At 46.0% G+C, this 20,211-nt stretch overlaps 14 non-coding genes across 14 annotated transcripts; 9 read left to right on the top strand and 5 right to left on the bottom strand.

Moving 5' to 3' along the window:
- Positions 1 to 862: 862 nt before the first annotated feature.
- Positions 863 to 969, top strand: LOC144765180 (U6 spliceosomal RNA). Its single transcript, XR_013597189.1, has one exon. It is a non-coding gene; the product is annotated as a U6 spliceosomal RNA (small nuclear RNA).
- A 1,811-nt stretch (positions 970 to 2,780) lies between these two features.
- Positions 2,781 to 2,887, top strand: LOC144764957 (U6 spliceosomal RNA). The gene has a single exon (XR_013596979.1). It is a non-coding gene; the product is annotated as a U6 spliceosomal RNA (small nuclear RNA).
- A 2,110-nt stretch (positions 2,888 to 4,997) lies between these two features.
- On the bottom strand, positions 4,998 to 5,070 carry TRNAR-ACG (transfer RNA arginine (anticodon ACG)). Its single transcript has one exon. It is a non-coding gene; the product is annotated as a tRNA-Arg (tRNA).
- Positions 5,071 to 5,780: 710 nt separating this feature from the next.
- Positions 5,781 to 5,887, top strand: LOC144765329 (U6 spliceosomal RNA). The gene has a single exon (XR_013597330.1). It is a non-coding gene; the product is annotated as a U6 spliceosomal RNA (small nuclear RNA).
- Positions 5,888 to 6,897: 1,010 nt separating this feature from the next.
- Positions 6,898 to 6,970, bottom strand: TRNAR-ACG (transfer RNA arginine (anticodon ACG)). The gene has a single exon. It is a non-coding gene; the product is annotated as a tRNA-Arg (tRNA).
- A 736-nt stretch (positions 6,971 to 7,706) lies between these two features.
- On the top strand, positions 7,707 to 7,813 carry LOC144765232 (U6 spliceosomal RNA). Its single transcript, XR_013597238.1, has one exon. It is a non-coding gene; the product is annotated as a U6 spliceosomal RNA (small nuclear RNA).
- Positions 7,814 to 9,624: 1,811 nt separating this feature from the next.
- Positions 9,625 to 9,731, top strand: LOC144765179 (U6 spliceosomal RNA). The gene has a single exon (XR_013597188.1). It is a non-coding gene; the product is annotated as a U6 spliceosomal RNA (small nuclear RNA).
- Positions 9,732 to 10,751: 1,020 nt separating this feature from the next.
- On the bottom strand, positions 10,752 to 10,824 carry TRNAR-ACG (transfer RNA arginine (anticodon ACG)). The gene has a single exon. It is a non-coding gene; the product is annotated as a tRNA-Arg (tRNA).
- Positions 10,825 to 11,542: 718 nt separating this feature from the next.
- LOC144764956 (U6 spliceosomal RNA) lies at positions 11,543 to 11,649 on the top strand. The gene has a single exon (XR_013596978.1). It is a non-coding gene; the product is annotated as a U6 spliceosomal RNA (small nuclear RNA).
- Positions 11,650 to 14,542: 2,893 nt separating this feature from the next.
- LOC144765166 (U6 spliceosomal RNA) lies at positions 14,543 to 14,649 on the top strand. The gene has a single exon (XR_013597176.1). It is a non-coding gene; the product is annotated as a U6 spliceosomal RNA (small nuclear RNA).
- A 998-nt stretch (positions 14,650 to 15,647) lies between these two features.
- TRNAR-ACG (transfer RNA arginine (anticodon ACG)) lies at positions 15,648 to 15,720 on the bottom strand. Its single transcript has one exon. It is a non-coding gene; the product is annotated as a tRNA-Arg (tRNA).
- Positions 15,721 to 16,438: 718 nt separating this feature from the next.
- LOC144764955 (U6 spliceosomal RNA) lies at positions 16,439 to 16,545 on the top strand. Its single transcript, XR_013596977.1, has one exon. It is a non-coding gene; the product is annotated as a U6 spliceosomal RNA (small nuclear RNA).
- Positions 16,546 to 18,655: 2,110 nt separating this feature from the next.
- TRNAR-ACG (transfer RNA arginine (anticodon ACG)) lies at positions 18,656 to 18,728 on the bottom strand. Its single transcript has one exon. It is a non-coding gene; the product is annotated as a tRNA-Arg (tRNA).
- A 710-nt stretch (positions 18,729 to 19,438) lies between these two features.
- Positions 19,439 to 19,545, top strand: LOC144765328 (U6 spliceosomal RNA). The gene has a single exon (XR_013597329.1). It is a non-coding gene; the product is annotated as a U6 spliceosomal RNA (small nuclear RNA).
- The last annotated feature ends 666 nt before the right edge of the window (positions 19,546 to 20,211 follow it).

Here is a 20,211-nt window from a genome sequence, read left to right as displayed (position 1 = left end):
GAACCTACAACAAGTCTGAGGTAAATAAGAATTCCACAGGAATATAATGATACAGGGACCTACAACTCTTCCGAGCCAGATAGGAGTCAAACCTACAATCTTCTGATCCGTGGTCAGATGCGTTATCCATTGCGCCACTGGCCCTATGTAGACATACCCATCCTTTTGTCCTTAAGAGGGCTAGAAAGTGTGTGTGTGTGTGAGTGTGTGAAGGCACAAGGAAACCCATCTGACCTCCTGAAAGTCTGTTCTGTGAGGGTTTCCTAAGTTGTACAAAGGACTTTAGGAGAAGGAAGGACCTAAAATCTAGGCGAAATGGTCCTAGATCCAAGGAAATCTTTTAGATCAGGCTCAGTTTCTTAAATAGTCTGCATTAACATAATCAGTTCCCGGTCTGTGTCGGGCTGAGCTTGTGAACTCCTTAGTAATTAGGCGGATACAACAAAAAGGGGTTTAATATTACAATACAGGTTAAAATTCAGACACCTTGTCGTAGGCTCACCTTGTCCGGGGACCCAGGCATGCTGCATTTCCACTCTCAGAGCACTTCACCTAACCTGCTGTGCAGCTGTTTCACCTTTAATATCACTGTTCCACAGGCAGCGTGATGTCACAATGCTCCTTGTCTGTAGCCCAAACCATGAGCCTTTGCAACCCTGACATAATCTACATACTTACGGTGTGTGAAGTCTTGGACCACAAATGCAGTGAAGAATAATAGATTGCTACTCTTCAGACATTTTTGCCCATTGGTTCAGATTTGAATGCTTACTGGCCATCTGAGCATCTCTGCCAGGCCACCCTATGTCTAGAGACTGTAGATTTAGAGAGTTTATAAACATTGTCAGTTCATCAATAAAGTGTGCTCGCTTCGGCAGCACATATACTATAATTGGAACGATACAGAGAAGATTAGCATGGCCCCTGCGCAAGGATGACACGCAAATTCGTGAAGCGTTCCATATTTTAAACAGTTTTTAGGAGAGAAATCTTTTTTGTTTTCAAGACTAATTAAAATGATAAAGCAGGTTCCAGTCCTGTGTCATGTAATATGTATTTTTCAATTAGTCTCTCCTCAACATTTTTAATGTATTTGCCTTGCAGTAAAAAAGGTGCGCTCTATGTCCAGCTGCATTTAGCAAGGAAGCCTGCAGGACTTCTGGGACTTTTCTTTCTCTTTTTCAGCCTCCCTGTCATTATTCTTCACCACCCCTAAATCTATACTGCTACCAGTGATGAGTTGCTTTGTGGGAAGCAGGACAAAGAGAAGGGCAGGGCCTATGCAAATGATGGCCTCAGGGATGTCTGGGAGTCCCTTTCAGCAGTACTGTTAAAATCTGCCTTGCAACCAGATTGGTCGGTTAAGCTGAAAAACACCATGCCAGATTGGGCACCAGGTCTCTAGGCGCTTGGAAGACATATTGGGTCTACATCCCTCAGTTTCTGAGGTCCAAGAAATGTTCACCCTCCACCCTAATAGAGAGGTCTTGGCCGATCGTGGCTGATCGTGGCTGATCGGGGAAAAAGGTAGCAGGGCAAGATGCTCATGGTTCTGCTTTAATAATGGACCAACTTCCTCTCTCTCCTTAGCTGTGCTTCTGCCTGGCTACTGGGGCTACCAGTTGTAAGCCTGCAGCCCACAAGGAGCTGGTTTGTCCCTCTCACACATGTAAATGGGTAAGCATTCAATTGCACACACCTGCCTGCGTCCACAGACCCTTGCACACACACTTTTGTCAACAAGCTTTTTTTGTAGTTAAGAGAATCAGGGACCCTTGTTGAAATACAAAAGCACCACACCACGTGACGGCCATCACATAGAGTCCAGCAGCAAATGGGAAACGTTTAACTAGCCGTGGTCCTATTACTGCAGCTCTACCGTGGAACATCTGCTGGATGAGTCCTCCTGGAGAATATTGAACCTACAACAAGTCTGAGATAAATAAGAATTCCACAGGAATATAATGAAACAGGGACCTACAACTCTTACAAGCCAGATAGGAGTCGAACCTACAATCTTATGATCCGTGGTCAGACGCGTTATCCATTGCGCCACTGGCCCTATGTAGACATACCCATCCTTTTGTCCTTAAGAGGGCTAGAAAGTGTGTGTGTGTGTGTGTGTGTGAAGGCACAAGGAAACCCATCTGACCTCCTGAAAGTCTGTTCTGTGAGGGTTACCTAAGTTGTACAAATGACTTTAGGAGAAGGAAGGACCTAAAATCTAGGCGAAATGGTCCTAGATCCAAGGAAATCTTTTAGATCAGGCTCAGTTTCTTAAATAGTCTGCATTAACATAATCATTTCCCGGTCTGTGTGGGGCTGAGCTTGTGAACTCCTTAGTAATTAGGCGGATACAACAAAAAGGGGTTTAATATTACAATACAGGTTAAAATTCAGACACCTTGTCGTAGGCTCACCTTGTCCGGGGACCCAGGCATGCTGCCTTTCCACTCTCAGAGCACTTCACCTAACCTACTGTGCAGCTGTTTCACCTTTAATATCACTGTTCCACAGGCAGCGTGATGTCACAATGCTCCTTGTCTGTAGCCCAAACCATGAGCCTTTGCAACCCTGACATAATCTACATACTTACGGTGTGTGAAGTCTTGGACCACAAATGCAGTGAAGAATAATAGATTGCTACTCTTCAGACATTTTTGCCCATTGGTTCAGATTTGAATGCTTACTGGCCATCTGAGCATCTCTGCCAGGCCACCCTATGTCTAGAGACTGTAGATTTAGAGAGTTTATAAACATTGTCAGTTCATCAATAAAGTGTGCTCGCTTCGGCAGCACATATACTAAAATTGGAACGATACAGAGAAGATTAGCATGGCCCCTGCGCAAGGATGACACGCAAATTCGTGAAGCGTTCCATATTTTAAACAGTTTTTAGGAGAGAAATCTTTTTTGTTTTCAAGACTAATTAAAATAATAAAGCAGGTTCCAGTCCTGTGTCATGTAATATGTATTTTTCAATTAGTCTCTCCTCAACATTTTTAATGTATTTGCCTTGCAGTAAAAAAGGTGCGCTCTATGTCCAGCTGCATTTAGCAAGGAAGCCTGCAGGACTTCTGGGACTTTTCTTTCTCTTTTTCAGCCTCCCTGTCATTATTCTTCACCACCCCTAAATCTATACTGCTACCAGTGATGAGTTGCTTTGTGGGAAGCAGGCGAAGAGAAGGGCAGGGCCTATGCAAATGATGGCCTCAGGGATGTCTGGGAGTCCCTTTCAGCAGTACTGTTAAAATCTGCCTTGCAACCAGATTGGTCGGGTAAGCTGAAAAACACCATGCCAGATTGGGCACAGGTCTCTAGGCGCTTGGAAGACATATTGGGTCTACATCCCTCAGTTTCTGAGCTCCAAGAAATGTTCACCCTCCACCCTAATAGAGAGGTCTTGGCCGATCGTGGCCGATCGTGGCCGAGAGGGGAAAAAGGTAGCAGGGCAAGATGCTCATGGTTCTGCTTTAATAATGGACCAACTTCCTCTCTCTCCTTAGCTGTGCTTCTGCCTGGCTACTGGGGCTACCAGTTGTAAGCCTGCAGCCCACAAGGAGCTGGTTTGTCCCTCTCACACATGTAAATGGGTAAGCATTCAATTGCACACACCTGCCTGCGTCCACAGACCCTTGCACACACACTTTTGTCAACAAGCTTTTTTTGTAGTTAAGAGAATCAGGGACCCATGTTGAAATACAAAAGCAGCACACCATGTGACGGCCATCACATAGAGTCCAGCAGCAAATGGGAAACGTTTAACTAGCCGTGGTCCTATTACTGGATCATCTCGTTCCTAGCCGGGAGAACACAGAGAGTCCGACTCCCCCCTTTCTACTCAGAGCCCACCGAAGTCATCTGCGGCGTACCTCAAGGCTCCTCACTCAGTCCCACCCTCTTCAACGTCTACATGAGTCCCCTCGCCTCCATCGCACGTCAACACAACCTCAACATCATCTCCTACGCCGACGACACCCAGCTAATCCTTTCCCTCACCAAAGACCCCAACACCGCCAAAAACAACCTTCACGAAGGTATGAAAGAAGTAGCCGAATGGATGAAACAGAGCCGCTTAAAACTCAACTCAGACAAAACGGAGGTGCTCATCCTTGGGTCCTCCCCCTCAGCTTGGGACGACTCCTGGTGGCCTTCCACTTTGGGATCAGCGCCCACACCCACGGACCATGCACGTAACCTTGGCTTCATTCTAGACTCCTCTCTCTCAATGTCCAGACAAGTCAACGCCGTATCGTCCTCCTGCTTCAACGTCCTTCGCATTCTCAAAAAGATCTTCCGCTGGATCCCCCTCGAAACAAGAAAGACTGTCACCCATGCACTGGTCACGAGTCGACTGGACTATGGCAACACTCTCTACGCCGGGATTACAACAAAATTGCAGAAAAAGCTCCAGCGCATCCAAAACGCATCAGTGAGACTCATATTAGACATCCCGCGCCAAGAGCACATCACCGGTCACTTAAAAAACCTCCACTGGCTTCCCGTCAACAAAAGAATTACTTTCCGCCTTCTTACCCACGCACACAAGGCGCTTTATAATCTAGGACCCAAATGCCTCAACACCCGACTGTCCTTTTACTATCCTACCCGCCAACTAAGATCATCCAATCAAGCCCTCGCCGCAGTCCCGCGCATCCGAAAAACCACCATGGGTGGCAGATCCTTGTCCTTCCTGGCTGCCAAGACCTGGAACTCACTCCCCACCCACCTCCGCCTTACTCAGAATCACATCTCCTTCAGAAAAGAACTGAAAACTTGGCTATTCGATAAACAGTGAACCCCTCCCTCTAGCGCCTTGAGACCCTCTGGGTGAGTAGTGCGCTTTATAAATGCCTGAACTTGAACTTGAACTTACTGCAGCTCTACCGTGGAACATCTGCTGGATGAGTCCTCCTGGATAATATTGAACCTACAACAAGTCTGAGGTAAATAAGAGTTCCACAGGAATATAATGAAACAGGGACCTACAACTCTTCCGAGCCAGATAGGAGTCGAACCTACAATCTTCTGATCCGTGGTCAGATGCGTTATCCATTGCGCCACTGGCCCTATGTAGACATACCCATCCTTTTGTCCTTAAGAGGGCTAGAAAGTGTGTGTGTGTGTGAAGGCACAAGGAAACCCATCTGACCTCCTGAAAGTCTGTTCTGTGAGGGTTTCCTAAGTTGTACAAAGGACTTTAGGAGAAGGAAGGACCTAAAATCTAGGCGAAATGGTCCTAGATCCAAGGAAATCTTTTAGATCAGGCTCAGTTTCTTAAATAGTCTGCATTAACATAATCAGTTCCCGGTCTTTGTGGGGCTGAGCTTGTGAACTCCTTAGTAATTAGGCGGATACAACAAAAAGGGGTTTAATATTACAATACAGGTTAAAATTCAGACACCTTGTCGTAGGCTCACCTTGTCCGGGGACCCAGGCATGCTGCCTTTCCACTCTCAGAGCACTTCACCTAACCTACTGTGCAGCTGTTTCACCTTTAATATCACTGTTCCACAGGCAGCGTGATGTCACAATGCTCCTTGTCTGTAGCCCAAACCATGAGCCTTTGCAACCCTGACATAATCTACATACTTACGGTGTGTGAAGTCTTGGACCACAAATGCAGAGAAGAATAATAGATTGCTACTCTTCAGACATTTTTGCCCATTGGTTCAGATTTGAATGCTTACTGGCCATCTGAGCATCTCTGCCAGGCCACCCTATGTCTAGAGAGTGTAGATTTAGAGAGTTTATAAACATTGTCAGTTCATCAATAAAGTGTGCTCGCTTCGGCAGCACATATACTAAAATTGGAACGATACAGTGAAGATTAGCATGGCCCCTGCGCAAAGATGACACGCAAATTTGTGAAGCGTTCCATATTTTAAACAGTTTTTAGGAGAGAAATCTTTTTTGTTTTCAAGACTAATTAAAATAATAAAGCAGGTTCCAGTCCTGTGTCATGTAATATGTATTTTTCAATTAGTCTCCCCTCAACATTTTTAATGTATTTGCCTTGCAGTAAAAAAGGTGCGCTCTATGTCCAGCTGCATTTAGCAAGGAAGCCTGCAGGACTTCTGGGACTTTTCTTTCTCTTTTTCAGCCTCCCTGTCATTATTCTTCACCACCCCTAAATCTATACTGCTACCAGTGATGAGTTGCTTTGTGGGAAGCAGGACAAAGAGAAGGGCAGGGCCTATGCAAATGATGGCCTCAGGGATGTCTGGGAGTCCCTTTCAGCAGTACTGTTAAAATCTGCCTTGCAACCAGATTGGTCGGTTAAGCTGAAAAACACCATGCCAGATTGGGCACCAGGTCTCTAGGTGCTTGGAAGACATATTGGGTCTACATCCCTCAGTTTCTGAGGTCCAAGAAATGTTCACCCTCCACCCTAATAGAGAGGTCTTGGCCGATCGTGGCCGAGAGGGGAAAAAGGTAGCAGGGCAAGATGTTTATGGTTCTGCTTTAATAATGGACCAACTTCCTCTCTCTCCTTAGCTGTGCTTCTGCCTGGCTACTGGGGCTACCAGTTGTAAGCCTGCAGCCCACAAGGAGCTGGTTTGTCCCTCTCACACATGTAAATGGGTAAGCATTCAATTGCACACACCTGCCTGCGTCCACAGACCCTTGCACACACACTTTTGTCAACAAGCTTTTTTTGTAGTTAAGAGAATCAGGGACCCATGTTGAAATACAAAAGCAGCACACCACGTGACGGCCATCACATAGAGTCCAGCAGCAAATGGGAAACGTTTAACTAGCCGTGGTCCTATTACTGCAGCTCTACCGTGGAACATCTGCTGGATGAGTCCTCCTGGAGAATATTGAACCTACAACAAGTCTGAGGTAAATAAGAATTCCACAGGAATATAATGAAACAGGGACCTACAACTCTTCCGAGCCAGATAGGAGTCGAACCTACAATCTTCTGATCCGTGGTCAGACGCGTTATCCATTGCGCCACTGGCCCTATGTAGACATACCCATCCTTTTGTCCTTAAGAGGGCTAGAAAGTGTGTGTGTGTGTGTGTGTGTGTGTGTGTGTGTGTGTGTGAAGGCACAAGGAAACCCATCTGACCTCCTGAAAGTCTGTTCTGTGAGGGTTTCCTAAGTTGTACAAAGGACTTTAGGAGAAGGAAGGACCTAAAATCTAGGCGAAATGGTCCTAGATCCAAGGAAATCTTTTAGATCAGGCTCAGTTTCTTAAATAGTCTGCATTAACATAATCAGTTCCCGGTCTTTGTGGGGCTGAGCTTGTGAACTCCTTAGTAATTAGGCGGATACAACAAAAAGGGGTTTAATATTACAATACAGGTTAAAATTCAGAAACCTTGTCGTAGGCTCACCTTGTCCGGGGACCCAGACATGCTGCCTTTCCACTCTCAGAGCACTTCACCTAACCTACTGTGCAGCTGTTTCACCTTTAATATCACTGTTCCACAGGCAGCGTGATGTCACAATGCTCCTTGTCTGTAGCCCAAACCATGAGCCTTTGCAACCCTGACATAATCTACATACTTACGGTGTGTGAAGTCTTGGACCACAAATGCAGTGAAGAATAATAGATTGCTACTCTTCAGACATTTTTGCCCATTGGTTCAGATTTGAATGCTTACTGGCCATCTGAGCATCTCTGCCAGGCCACCCTATGTCTAGAGACTGTAGATTTAGAGAGTTTATAAACATTGTCAGTTCATCAATAAAGTGTGCTCGCTTCGGCAGCACATATACTAAAATTGGAACGATACAGAGAAGATTAGCATGGCCCCTGCACAAAGATGACACGCAAATTCGTGAAGCGTTCCATATTTTAAACAGTTTTTAGGAGAGAAATCTTTTTTGTTTTCAAGACTAATTAAAATAATAAAGCAGGTTCCAGTCCTGTGTCATGTAATATGTATTTTTCAATTAGTCTCCCCTCAACATTTTTAATGTATTTGCCTTGCAGTAAAAAAGGTGCGCTCTATATCCAGCTGCATTTAGCAAGTAAGCCTGCAGGACTTCTGGGACTTTTCTTTCTCTTTTTAAGCCTCCCTGTCATTATTCTTCACCACCCCTAAATCTATACTGCTACCAGTGATGAGTTGCTTTGTGGGAAGCAGGACAAAGAGAAGGGCAGGGCCTATGCAAATGATGGCCTCAGGGATGTCTGGGAGTCCCTTTCAGCAGTACTGTTAAAATCTGCCTTGCAACCAGATTGGTCGGGTAAGCTGAAAAACACCATACCAGATTGGGCACCAGGTCTCTAGGCGCTTGGAAGACATATTGGGTCTACATCCCTCAGTTTCTGAGGTCCAAGAAATGTTCACGCTCCACCCTAATAGAGATTTCTTGGCCGATCGTGGCCGATCGTGGCTGAGAGGGGAAAAAGGTAGCAGGGCAAGATGCTCATGGTTCTGCTTTAATAATGGACCAACTTCCTCTCTCTCCTTAGCTGTGCTTCTGCCTGGTTACTGGGGCTACCAGTTGTAAGCCTGCAGCCCACAAGGATCTGGTTTGTCCCTCTCACACATGTAAATGGGTAAGCATTCAATTGCACACACCTGCCTGCGTCCACAGACCCTTGCACACACACTTTTGTCAACAAGCTTTTTTTGTAGTTTAGAGAATCAGGGACCCATGTTGAAATACAAAAGCAGCACACCACGTGACGGGTATCACATAGAGTCCAGCAGCAAATGGGAAATGTTTAACTAGCCGTGGTCCTATTACTGCAGCTCTACCGTGGAACATCTGCTGGATGAGTCCTCCTGGAGAATATTGAACCTACAACAAGTCTGAGGTAAATAAGAATTCCACAGGAATATAATGATACAGGGACCTACAACTCTTCCGAGCCAGATAGGAGTCAAACCTACAATCTTCTGATCCGTGGTCAGATGCGTTATCCATTGCGCCACTGGCCCTATGTAGACATACCCATCCTTTTGTCCTTAAGAGGGCTAGAAAGTGTGTGTGTGTGTGAGTGTGTGAAGGCACAAGGAAACCCATCTGACCTCCTGAAAGTCTGTTCTGTGAGGGTTTCCTAAGTTGTACAAAGGACTTTAGGAGAAGGAAGGACCTAAAATCTAGGCGAAATGGTCCTAGATCCAAGGAAATCTTTTAGATCAGGCTCAGTTTCTTAAATAGTCTGCATTAACATAATCAGTTCCCGGTCTGTGTCGGGCTGAGCTTGTGAACTCCTTAGTAATTAGGCGGATACAACAAAAAGGGGTTTAATATTACAATACAGGTTAAAATTCAGACACCTTGTCGTAGGCTCACCTTGTCCGGGGACCCAGGCATGCTGCATTTCCACTCTCAGAGCACTTCACCTAACCTGCTGTGCAGCTGTTTCACCTTTAATATCACTGTTCCACAGGCAGCGTGATGTCACAATGCTCCTTGTCTGTAGCCCAAACCATGAGCCTTTGCAACCCTGACATAATCTACATACTTACGGTGTGTGAAGTCTTGGACCACAAATGCAGTGAAGAATAATAGATTGCTACTCTTCAGACATTTTTGCCCATTGGTTCAGATTTGAATGCTTACTGGCCATCTGAGCATCTCTGCCAGGCCACCCTATGTCTAGAGACTGTAGATTTAGAGAGTTTATAAACATTGTCAGTTCATCAATAAAGTGTGCTCGCTTCGGCAGCACATATACTATAATTGGAACGATACAGAGAAGATTAGCATGGCCCCTGCGCAAGGATGACACGCAAATTCGTGAAGCGTTCCATATTTTAAACAGTTTTTAGGAGAGAAATCTTTTTTGTTTTCAAGACTAATTAAAATGATAAAGCAGGTTCCAGTCCTGTGTCATGTAATATGTATTTTTCAATTAGTCTCTCCTCAACATTTTTAATGTATTTGCCTTGCAGTAAAAAAGGTGCGCTCTATGTCCAGCTGCATTTAGCAAGGAAGCCTGCAGGACTTCTGGGACTTTTCTTTCTCTTTTTCAGCCTCCCTGTCATTATTCTTCACCACCCCTAAATCTATACTGCTACCAGTGATGAGTTGCTTTGTGGGAAGCAGGACAAAGAGAAGGGCAGGGCCTATGCAAATGATGGCCTCAGGGATGTCTGGGAGTCCCTTTCAGCAGTACTGTTAAAATCTGCCTTGCAACCAGATTGGTCGGTTAAGCTGAAAAACACCATGCCAGATTGGGCACCAGGTCTCTAGGCGCTTGGAAGACATATTGGGTCTACATCCCTCAGTTTCTGAGGTCCAAGAAATGTTCACCCTCCACCCTAATAGAGAGGTCTTGGCCGATCGTGGCCGATCGTGGCCGATCGTGGAAAAAGGTAGCAGGGCAAGATGCTCATGGTTCTGCTTTAATAATGGACCAACTTCCTCTCTCTCCTTAGCTGTGCTTCTGCCTGGCTACTGGGGCTACCAGTTGTAAGCCTGCAGCCCACAAGGAGCTGGTTTGTCCCTCTCACACATGTAAATGGGTAAGCATTCAATTGCACACACCTGCCTGCGTCCACAGACCCTTGCACACACACTTTTGTCAACAAGCTTTTTTTGTAGTTAAGAGAATCAGGGACCCTTGTTGAAATACAAAAGCACCACACCACGTGACGGCCATCACATAGAGTCCAGCAGCAAATGGGAAACGTTTAACTAGCCGTGGTCCTATTACTGCAGCTCTACCGTGGAACATCTGCTGGATGAGTCCTCCTGGAGAATATTGAACCTACAACAAGTCTGAGATAAATAAGAATTCCACAGGAATATAATGAAACAGGGACCTACAACTCTTACGAGCCAGATAGGAGTCGAACCTACAATCTTATGATCCGTGGTCAGACGCGTTATCCATTGCGCCACTGGCCCTATGTAGACATACCCATCCTTTTGTCCTTAAGAGGGCTAGAAAGTGTGTGTGTGTGTGTGTGTGTGAAGGCACAAGGAAACCCATCTGACCTCCTGAAAGTCTGTTCTGTGAGGGTTACCTAAGTTGTACAAATGACTTTAGGAGAAGGAAGGACCTAAAATCTAGGCGAAATGGTCCTAGATCCAAGGAAATCTTTTAGATCAGGCTCAGTTTCTTAAATAGTCTGCATTAACATAATCATTTCCCGGTCTGTGTGGGGCTGAGCTTGTGAACTCCTTAGTAATTAGGCGGATACAACAAAAAGGGGTTTAATATTACAATACAGGTTAAAATTCAGACACCTTGTCGTAGGCTCACCTTGTCCGGGGACCCAGGCATGCTGCCTTTCCACTCTCAGAGCACTTCACCTAACCTACTGTGCAGCTGTTTCACCTTTAATATCACTGTTCCACAGGCAGCGTGATGTCACAATGCTCCTTGTCTGTAGCCCAAACCATGAGCCTTTGCAACCCTGACATAATCTACATACTTACGGTGTGTGAAGTCTTGGACCACAAATGCAGTGAAGAATAATAGATTGCTACTCTTCAGACATTTTTGCCCATTGGTTCAGATTTGAATGCTTACTGGCCATCTGAGCATCTCTGCCAGGCCACCCTATGTCTAGAGACTGTAGATTTAGAGAGTTTATAAACATTGTCAGTTCATCAATAAAGTGTGCTCGCTTCGGCAGCACATATACTAAAATTGGAACGATACAGAGAAGATTAGCATGGCCCCTGCGCAAGGATGACACGCAAATTCGTGAAGCGTTCCATATTTTAAACAGTTTTTAGGAGAGAAATCTTTTTTGTTTTCAAGACTAATTAAAATAATAAAGCAGGTTCCAGTCCTGTGTCATGTAATATGTATTTTTCAATTAGTCTCTCCTCAACATTTTTAATGTATTTGCCTTGCAGTAAAAAAGGTGCGCTCTATGTCCAGCTGCATTTAGCAAGGAAGCCTGCAGGACTTCTGGGACTTTTCTTTCTCTTTTTCAGCCTCCCTGTCATTATTCTTCACCACCCCTAAATCTATACTGCTACCAGTGATGAGTTGCTTTGTGGGAAGCAGGCGAAGAGAAGGGCAGGGCCTATGCAAATGATGGCCTCAGGGATGTCTGGGAGTCCCTTTCAGCAGTACTGTTAAAATCTGCCTTGCAACCAGATTGGTCGGGTAAGCTGAAAAACACCATGCCAGATTGGGCACAGGTCTCTAGGCGCTTGGAAGACATATTGGGTCTACATCCCTCAGTTTCTGAGCTCCAAGAAATGTTCACCCTCCACCCTAATAGAGAGGTCTTGGCCGATCATGGCCGAGAGGGGCCGAGAGGGGAAAAAGGTAGCAGGGCAAGATGCTCATGGTTCTGCTTTAATAATGGACCAATTTCCTCTCTCTCCTTAGCTGTGCTTCTGCCTGGCTACTGGGGTTTCCAGTTGTAAGCCTGCAGCCCACAAGGAGCTGGTTTGTCCCTCTCACACATGTAAATGGGTAAGCATTCAATTGCACACACCTGCCTGCGTCCACAGACCCTTGCACACACACTTTTGTCAACAAGCTTTTTTTGTAGTTAAGAGAATCAGGGACCCATGTTGAAATACAAAAGCAGCACACCATGTGACGGCCATCACATAGAGTCCAGCAGCAAATGGGAAACGTTTAACTAGCCGTGGTCCTATTACTGGATCATCTTGTTCCTAGCCGGGAGAACACAGAGAGTCCGACTCCCCCCTTTCTACTCAGAGCCCACCGAAGTCATCTGCGGCGTACCTCAAGGCTCCTCACTCAGTCCCACCCTCTTCAACGTCTACATGAGTCCCCTCGCCTCCATCGCACGTCAACACAACCTCAACATCATCTCCTACGCTGACGACACCCAGCTAATCCTTTCCCTCACCAAAGACCCCAACACCGCCCAAAACAACCTTCACGAAGGTATGAAAGAAGTAGCCGAATGGATGAAACAGAGCCGCTTAAAACTCAACTCAGACAAAACGGAGGTGCTCATCCTTGGGTCCTCCCCCTCAGCTTGGGACGACTCCTGGTGGCCTTCCACTTTGGGATCAGCGCCCACACCCACGGACCATGCACGTAACCTTGGCTTCATTCTAGACTCCTCTCTCTCAATGTCCAGACAAGTCAACGCCGTATTGTCCTCCTGCTTCAACGTCCTTCGCATTCTCAAAAAGATCTTCCGCTGGATCCCCCTCGAAACAAGAAAGACTGTCACCCATGCACTGGTCACGAGTCGACTGGACTATGGCAACACTCTCTACGCCGGGATTACAACAAAATTGCAGAAAAAGCTCCAGCGCATCCAAAACGCATCAGTGAGACTCATATTAGACATCCCGCGCCAAGAGCACATCACCGGTCACTTAAAAAACCTCCACTGGCTTCCCGTCAACAAAAGAATTACTTTCCGCCTTCTTACCCACGCACACAAGGCCCTTTATAATCTAGGACCCGAATGCCTCAACACCCGACTGTCCTTTTACTATCCTACCCGCCAACTAAGATCATCCAATCAAGCCCTCGCCGCAGTCCCGCGCATCCGAAAAACCACCATGGGTGGCAGATCCTTCTCCTTCCTGGCTGCCAAGACCTGGAACTCACTCCCCACCCACCTCTGCCTTACTCAGAATCACATCTCCTTCAGAAAAGAACTGAAAACTTGGCTATTCGATAAACAGTGAACCCCTCCCTCTAGCGCCTTGAGACCCTCTGGGTGAGTAGTGCGCTTTATAAATGCCTGAACTTGAACTTGAACTTACTGCAGCTCTACCGTGGAACATCTGCTGGATGAGTCCTCCTGGATAATATTGAACCTACAACAAGTCTGAGGTAAATAAGAGTTCCACAGGAATATAATGAAACAGGGACCTACAACTCTTCCGAGCCAGATAGGAGTCAAACCTACAATCTTCTGATCCGTGGTCAGATGCGTTATCCATTGCGCCACTTGCCCTATGTAGACATACCCATCCTTTTGTCCTTAAGAGGGCTAGAAAGTGTGTGTGTGTGTGAAGGCACAAGGAAACCCATCTGACCTCCTGAAAGTCTGTTCTGTGAGGGTTTCCTAAGTTGTACAAAGGACTTTAGGAGAAGGAAGGACCTAAAATCTAGGCGAAATGGTCCTAGATCCAAGGAAATCTTTTAGATCAGGCTCAGTTTCTTAAATAGTCTGCATTAACATAATCAGTTCCCGGTCTTTGTGGGGCTGAGCTTGTGAACTCCTTAGTAATTAGGCGGATACAACAAAAAGGGGTTTAATATTACAATACAGGTTAAAATTCAGACACCTTGTCGTAGGCTCACCTTGTCCGGGGACCCAGGCATGCTGCCTTTCCACTCTCAGAGCACTTCACCTAACCTACTGTGCAGCTGTTTCACCTTTAATATCACTGTTCCACAGGCAGCGTGATGTCACAATGCTCCTTGTCTGTAGCCCAAACCATGAGCCTTTGCAACCCTGACATAATCTACATACTTACGGTGTGTGAAGTCTTGGACCACAAATGCAGAGAAGAATAATAGATTGCTACTCTTCAGACATTTTTGCCCATTGGTTCAGATTTGAATGCTTACTGGCCATCTGAGCATCTCTGCCAGGCCACCCTATGTCTAGAGACTGTAGATTTAGAGAGTTTATAAACATTGTCAGTTCATCAATAAAGTGTGCTAGCTTCGGCAGCACATATACTAAAATTGGAACGATACAGAGAAGATTAGCATGGCCCCTGCGCAAGGATGACATGCAAATTCGTGAAGCGTTCCATATTTTAAACAGTTTTTAGGAGAGAAATCTTTTTTGTTTTCAGGACTAATTAAAATAATAAAGCAGGTTCCAGTCCTGTGTCATGTAATATGTATTTTTCAATTAGTCTCTCCTCAACATTTTTAATGTATTTGCCTTGCAGTAAAAAAGGTGCGCTCTATGTCCAGCTGCATTTAGCAAGGAAGCCTGCAGGACTTCTGGGACTTTTCTTTCTCTTTTTCAGCCTCCCTGTCATTATTCTTCACCACCCCTAAATCTTTACTGCTACCAGTGATGAGTTGCTTTGTGGGAAGCAGGACAAAGAGAAGGGCAGGGCCTATGCAAATGATGGCCTCAGGGATGTCTGGGAGTCCCTTTCAGCAGTACTGTTAAAATCTGCCTTGCAACCAGATTGGTCGGTTAAGCTGAAAAACACCATGCCAGATTGGGCACCAGGTCTCTAGGCGCTTGGAAGACATATTGGGTCTACATCCCTCAGTTTCTGAGGTCCAAGAAATGTTCACCCTCCACCCTAATAGAGAGGTCTTGGCCGAGGGGATAAAGGTAGCAGGGCAAGATGCTCATGGTTCTGCTTTATTAATGGACCAACTTCCTCTCTCTCCTTAGCTGTGCTTCTGCCTGGCTACTGGGGCTACCAGTTGTAAGCCTGTAGCCCACAAGGAGCTGGTTTGTCCCTCTCACACATGTAAATGGGTAAGCATTCAATTACACACACCTGCCTGCGTCCACAGACCCTTGCACACACACTTTTGTCAACAAGCTTTTTTTGTAGTTAAGAGAATCAGGGACCCTTGTTGAAATACAAAAGCACCACACCACGTGACGGCCATCACATAGAGTCCAGCAGCAAATGGGAAACGTTTAACTAGCCGTGGTCCTATTACTGCAGCTCTACCGTGGAACATCTGCTGGATGAGTCCTCCTGGAGAATATTGAACCTACAACAAGTCTGAGGTAAATAAGAATTCCACAGGAATATAATGAAACAGGGACCTACAACTCTTACGAGCCAGATAGGAGTCGAACCTACAATCTTCTGATCCGTGGTCAGACGCGTTATCCATTGCGCCACTGGCCCTATGTAGACATACCCATCCTTTTGTCCTTAAGAGGGCTAGAAAGTGTGTGTGTGTGTGTGTGTGTGAAGGCACAAGGAAACCCATCTGACCTCCTGAAAGTCTGTTCTGTGAGGGTTACCTAAGTTGTACAAATGACTTTAGGAGAAGGAAGGACCTAAAATCTAGGCGAAATGGTCCTAGATCCAAGGAAATCTTTTAGATCAGGCTCAGTTTCTTAAATAGTCTGCATTAACATAATCATTTCCCGGTCTGTGTGGGGCTGAGCTTGTGAACTCCTTAGTAATTAGGCGGATACAACAAAAAGGGGTTTAATATTACAATACAGGTTAAAATTCAGACACCTTGTCGTAGGCTCACCTTGTCCGGGGACCCAGGCATGCTGCCTTTCCACTCTCAGAGCACTTCACCTAACCTACTGTGCAGCTGTTTCACCTTTAATATCACTGTTCCACAGGCAGCGTGATGTCACAATGCTCCTTGTCTGTAGCCCAAACCATGAGCCTTTGCAACCCTGACATAATCTACATACTTACGGTGTGTGAAGTCTTGGACCACAAATGCAGTGAAGAATAATAGATTGCTACTCTTCAGACATTTTTGCCCATTGGTTCAGATTTGAATGCTTACTGGCCATCTGAGCATCTCTGCCAGGCCACCCTATGTCTAGAGACTGTAGATTTAGAGAGTTTATAAACATTGTCAGTTCATCAATAAAGTGTGCTCGCTTCGGCAGCACATATACTAAAATTGGAACGATACAGAGAAGATTAGCATGGCCCCTGCGCAAGGATGACACGCAAATTCGTGAAGCGTTCCATATTTTAAACAGTTTTTAGGAGAGAAATCTTTTTTGTTTTCAAGACTAATTAAAATAATAAAGCAGGTTCCAGTCCTGTGTCATGTAATATGTATTTTTCAATTAGTCTCTCCTCAACATTTTTAATGTATTTGCCTTGCAGTAAAAAAGGTGCACTCTATGTCCAGCTGCATTTAGCAAGGAAGCCTGCAGGACTTCTGGGACTTTTCTTTCTCTTTTTCAGCCTCCCTGTCATTATTCTTCACCACCCCTAAATCTATACTGCTACCAGTGATGAGTTGCTTTGTGGGAAGCAGGCGAAGAGAAGGGCAGGGCCTATGCAAATGATGGCCTCAGGGATGTCTGGGAGTCTCTTTCAGCAGTACTGTTAAAATCTGCCTTGCAACCAGATTGGTCGGGTAAGCTGAAAAACACCATGCCAGATTGGGCACAGGTCTCTAGGCGCTTGGAAGACATATTGGGTCTACATCCCTCAGTTTCTGAGCTCCAAGAAATGTTCACCCTCCACCCTAATAGAGAGGTCTTGGCCGATCGTGGCCGATCGTGGCCGAGAGGGGAAAAAGGTAGCAGGGCAAGATGCTCATGGTTCTGCTTTAATAATGGACCAACTTCCTCTCTCTCCTTAGCTGTGCTTCTGCCTGGCTACTGGGGCTACCAGTTGTAAGCCTGCAGCCCACAAGGAGCTGGTTTGTCCCTCTCACACATGTAAATGGGTAAGCATTCAATTGCACACACCTGCCTGCGTCCACAGACCCTTGCACACACACTTTTGTCAACAAGCTTTTTTTGTAGTTAAGAGAATCAGGGACCCATGTTGAAATACAAAAGCAGCACACCATGTGACGGCCATCACATAGAGTCCAGCAGCAAATGGGAAACGTTTAACTAGCCGTGGTCCTATTACTGGATCATCTCGTTCCTAGCCGGGAGAACACAGAGAGTCCGACTCCCCCCTTTCTACTCAGAGCCCACCGAAGTCATCTGCGGCGTACCTCAAGGCTCCTCACTCAGTCCCACCCTCTTCAACGTCTACATGAGTCCCCTCGCCTCCATCGCACGTCAACACAACCTCAACATCATCTCCTACGCCGACGACACCCAGCTAATCCTTTCCCTCACCAAAGACCCCAACACCGCCAAAAACAACCTTCACGAAGGTATGAAAGAAGTAGCCGAATGGATGAAACAGAGCCGCTTAAAACTCAACTCAGACAAAACGGAGGTGCTCATCCTTGGGTCCTCCCCCTCAGCTTGGGACGACTCCTGGTGGCCTTCCACTTTGGGATCAGCGCCCACACCCACGGACCATGCACGTAACCTTGGCTTCATTCTAGACTCCTCTCTCTCAATGTCCAGACAAGTCAACGCCGTATCGTCCTCCTGCTTCAACGTCCTTCGCATTCTCAAAAAGATCTTCCGCTGGATCCCCCTCGAAACAAGAAAGACTGTCACCCATGCACTGGTCACGAGTCGACTGGACTATGGCAACACTCTCTACGCCGGGATTACAACAAAATTGCAGAAAAAGCTCCAGCGCATCCAAAACGCATCAGTGAGACTCATATTAGACATCCCGCGCCAAGAGCACATCACCGGTCACTTAAAAAACCTCCACTGGCTTCCCGTCAACAAAAGAATTACTTTCCGCCTTCTTACCCACGCACACAAGGCCCTTTATAATCTAGGACCCAAATGCCTCAACACCCGACTGTCCTTTTACTATCCTACCCGCCAACTAAGATCATCCAATCAAGCCCTCGCCGCAGTCCCGCGCATCCGAAAAACCACCATGGGTGGCAGATCCTTGTCCTTCCTGGCTGCCAAGACCTGGAACTCACTCCCCACCCACCTCCGCCTTACTCAGAATCACATCTCCTTCAGAAAAGAACTGAAAACTTGGCTATTCGATAAACAGTGAACCCCTCCCTCTAGCGCCTTGAGACCCTCTGGGTGAGTAGTGCGCTTTATAAATGCCTGAACTTGAACTTGAACTTACTGCAGCTCTACCGTGGAACATCTGCTGGATGAGTCCTCCTGGATAATATTGAACCTACAACAAGTCTGAGGTAAATAAGAGTTCCACAGGAATATAATGAAACAGGGACCTACAACTCTTCCGAGCCAGATAGGAGTCGAACCTACAATCTTCTGATCCGTGGTCAGATGCGTTATCCATTGCGCCACTGGCCCTATGTAGACATACCCATCCTTTTGTCCTTAAGAGGGCTAGAAAGTGTGTGTGTGTGTGAAGGCACAAGGAAACCCATCTGACCTCCTGAAAGTCTGTTCTGTGAGGGTTTCCTAAGTTGTACAAAGGACTTTAGGAGAAGGAAGGACCTAAAATCTAGGCGAAATGGTCCTAGATCCAAGGAAATCTTTTAGATCAGGCTCAGTTTCTTAAATAGTCTGCATTAACATAATCAGTTCCCGGTCTTTGTGGGGCTGAGCTTGTGAACTCCTTAGTAATTAGGCGGATACAACAAAAAGGGGTTTAATATTACAATACAGGTTAAAATTCAGACACCTTGTCGTAGGCTCACCTTGTCCGGGGACCCAGGCATGCTGCCTTTCCACTCTCAGAGCACTTCACCTAACCTACTGTGCAGCTGTTTCACCTTTAATATCACTGTTCCACAGGCAGCGTGATGTCACAATGCTCCTTGTCTGTAGCCCAAACCATGAGCCTTTGCAACCCTGACATAATCTACATACTTACGGTGTGTGAAGTCTTGGACCACAAATGCAGAGAAGAATAATAGATTGCTACTCTTCAGACATTTTTGCCCATTGGTTCAGATTTGAATGCTTACTGGCCATCTGAGCATCTCTGCCAGGCCACCCTATGTCTAGAGAGTGTAGATTTAGAGAGTTTATAAACATTGTCAGTTCATCAATAAAGTGTGCTCGCTTCGGCAGCACATATACTAAAATTGGAACGATACAGTGAAGATTAGCATGGCCCCTGCGCAAAGATGACACGCAAATTTGTGAAGCGTTCCATATTTTAAACAGTTTTTAGGAGAGAAATCTTTTTTGTTTTCAAGACTAATTAAAATAATAAAGCAGGTTCCAGTCCTGTGTCATGTAATATGTATTTTTCAATTAGTCTCCCCTCAACATTTTTAATGTATTTGCCTTGCAGTAAAAAAGGTGCGCTCTATGTCCAGCTGCATTTAGCAAGGAAGCCTGCAGGACTTCTGGGACTTTTCTTTCTCTTTTTCAGCCTCCCTGTCATTATTCTTCACCACCCCTAAATCTATACTGCTACCAGTGATGAGTTGCTTTGTGGGAAGCAGGACAAAGAGAAGGGCAGGGCCTATGCAAATGATGGCCTCAGGGATGTCTGGGAGTCCCTTTCAGCAGTACTGTTAAAATCTGCCTTGCAACCAGATTGGTCGGTTAAGCTGAAAAACACCATGCCAGATTGGGCACCAGGTCTCTAGGTGCTTTGAAGACATATTGGGTCTACATCCCTCAGTTTCTGAGGTCCAAGAAATGTTCACCCTCCACCCTAATAGAGAGGTCTTGGCCGATCGTGGCCGAGAGGGGAAAAAGGTAGCAGGGCAAGATGTTTATGGTTCTGCTTTAATAATGGACCAACTTCCTCTCTCTCCTTAGCTGTGCTTCTGCCTGGCTACTGGGGCTACCAGTTGTAAGCCTGCAGCCCACAAGG

The sequence above is a fragment of the Lissotriton helveticus genome, chromosome 6 (genome assembly GCF_964261635.1).
Source record: "Lissotriton helveticus chromosome 6, aLisHel1.1, whole genome shotgun sequence".
In the NCBI taxonomy this organism is placed as follows: Eukaryota; Metazoa; Chordata; class Amphibia; order Caudata; family Salamandridae; genus Lissotriton; species Lissotriton helveticus.
This window is presented reverse-complemented; position numbering and strand designations above follow the sequence as displayed.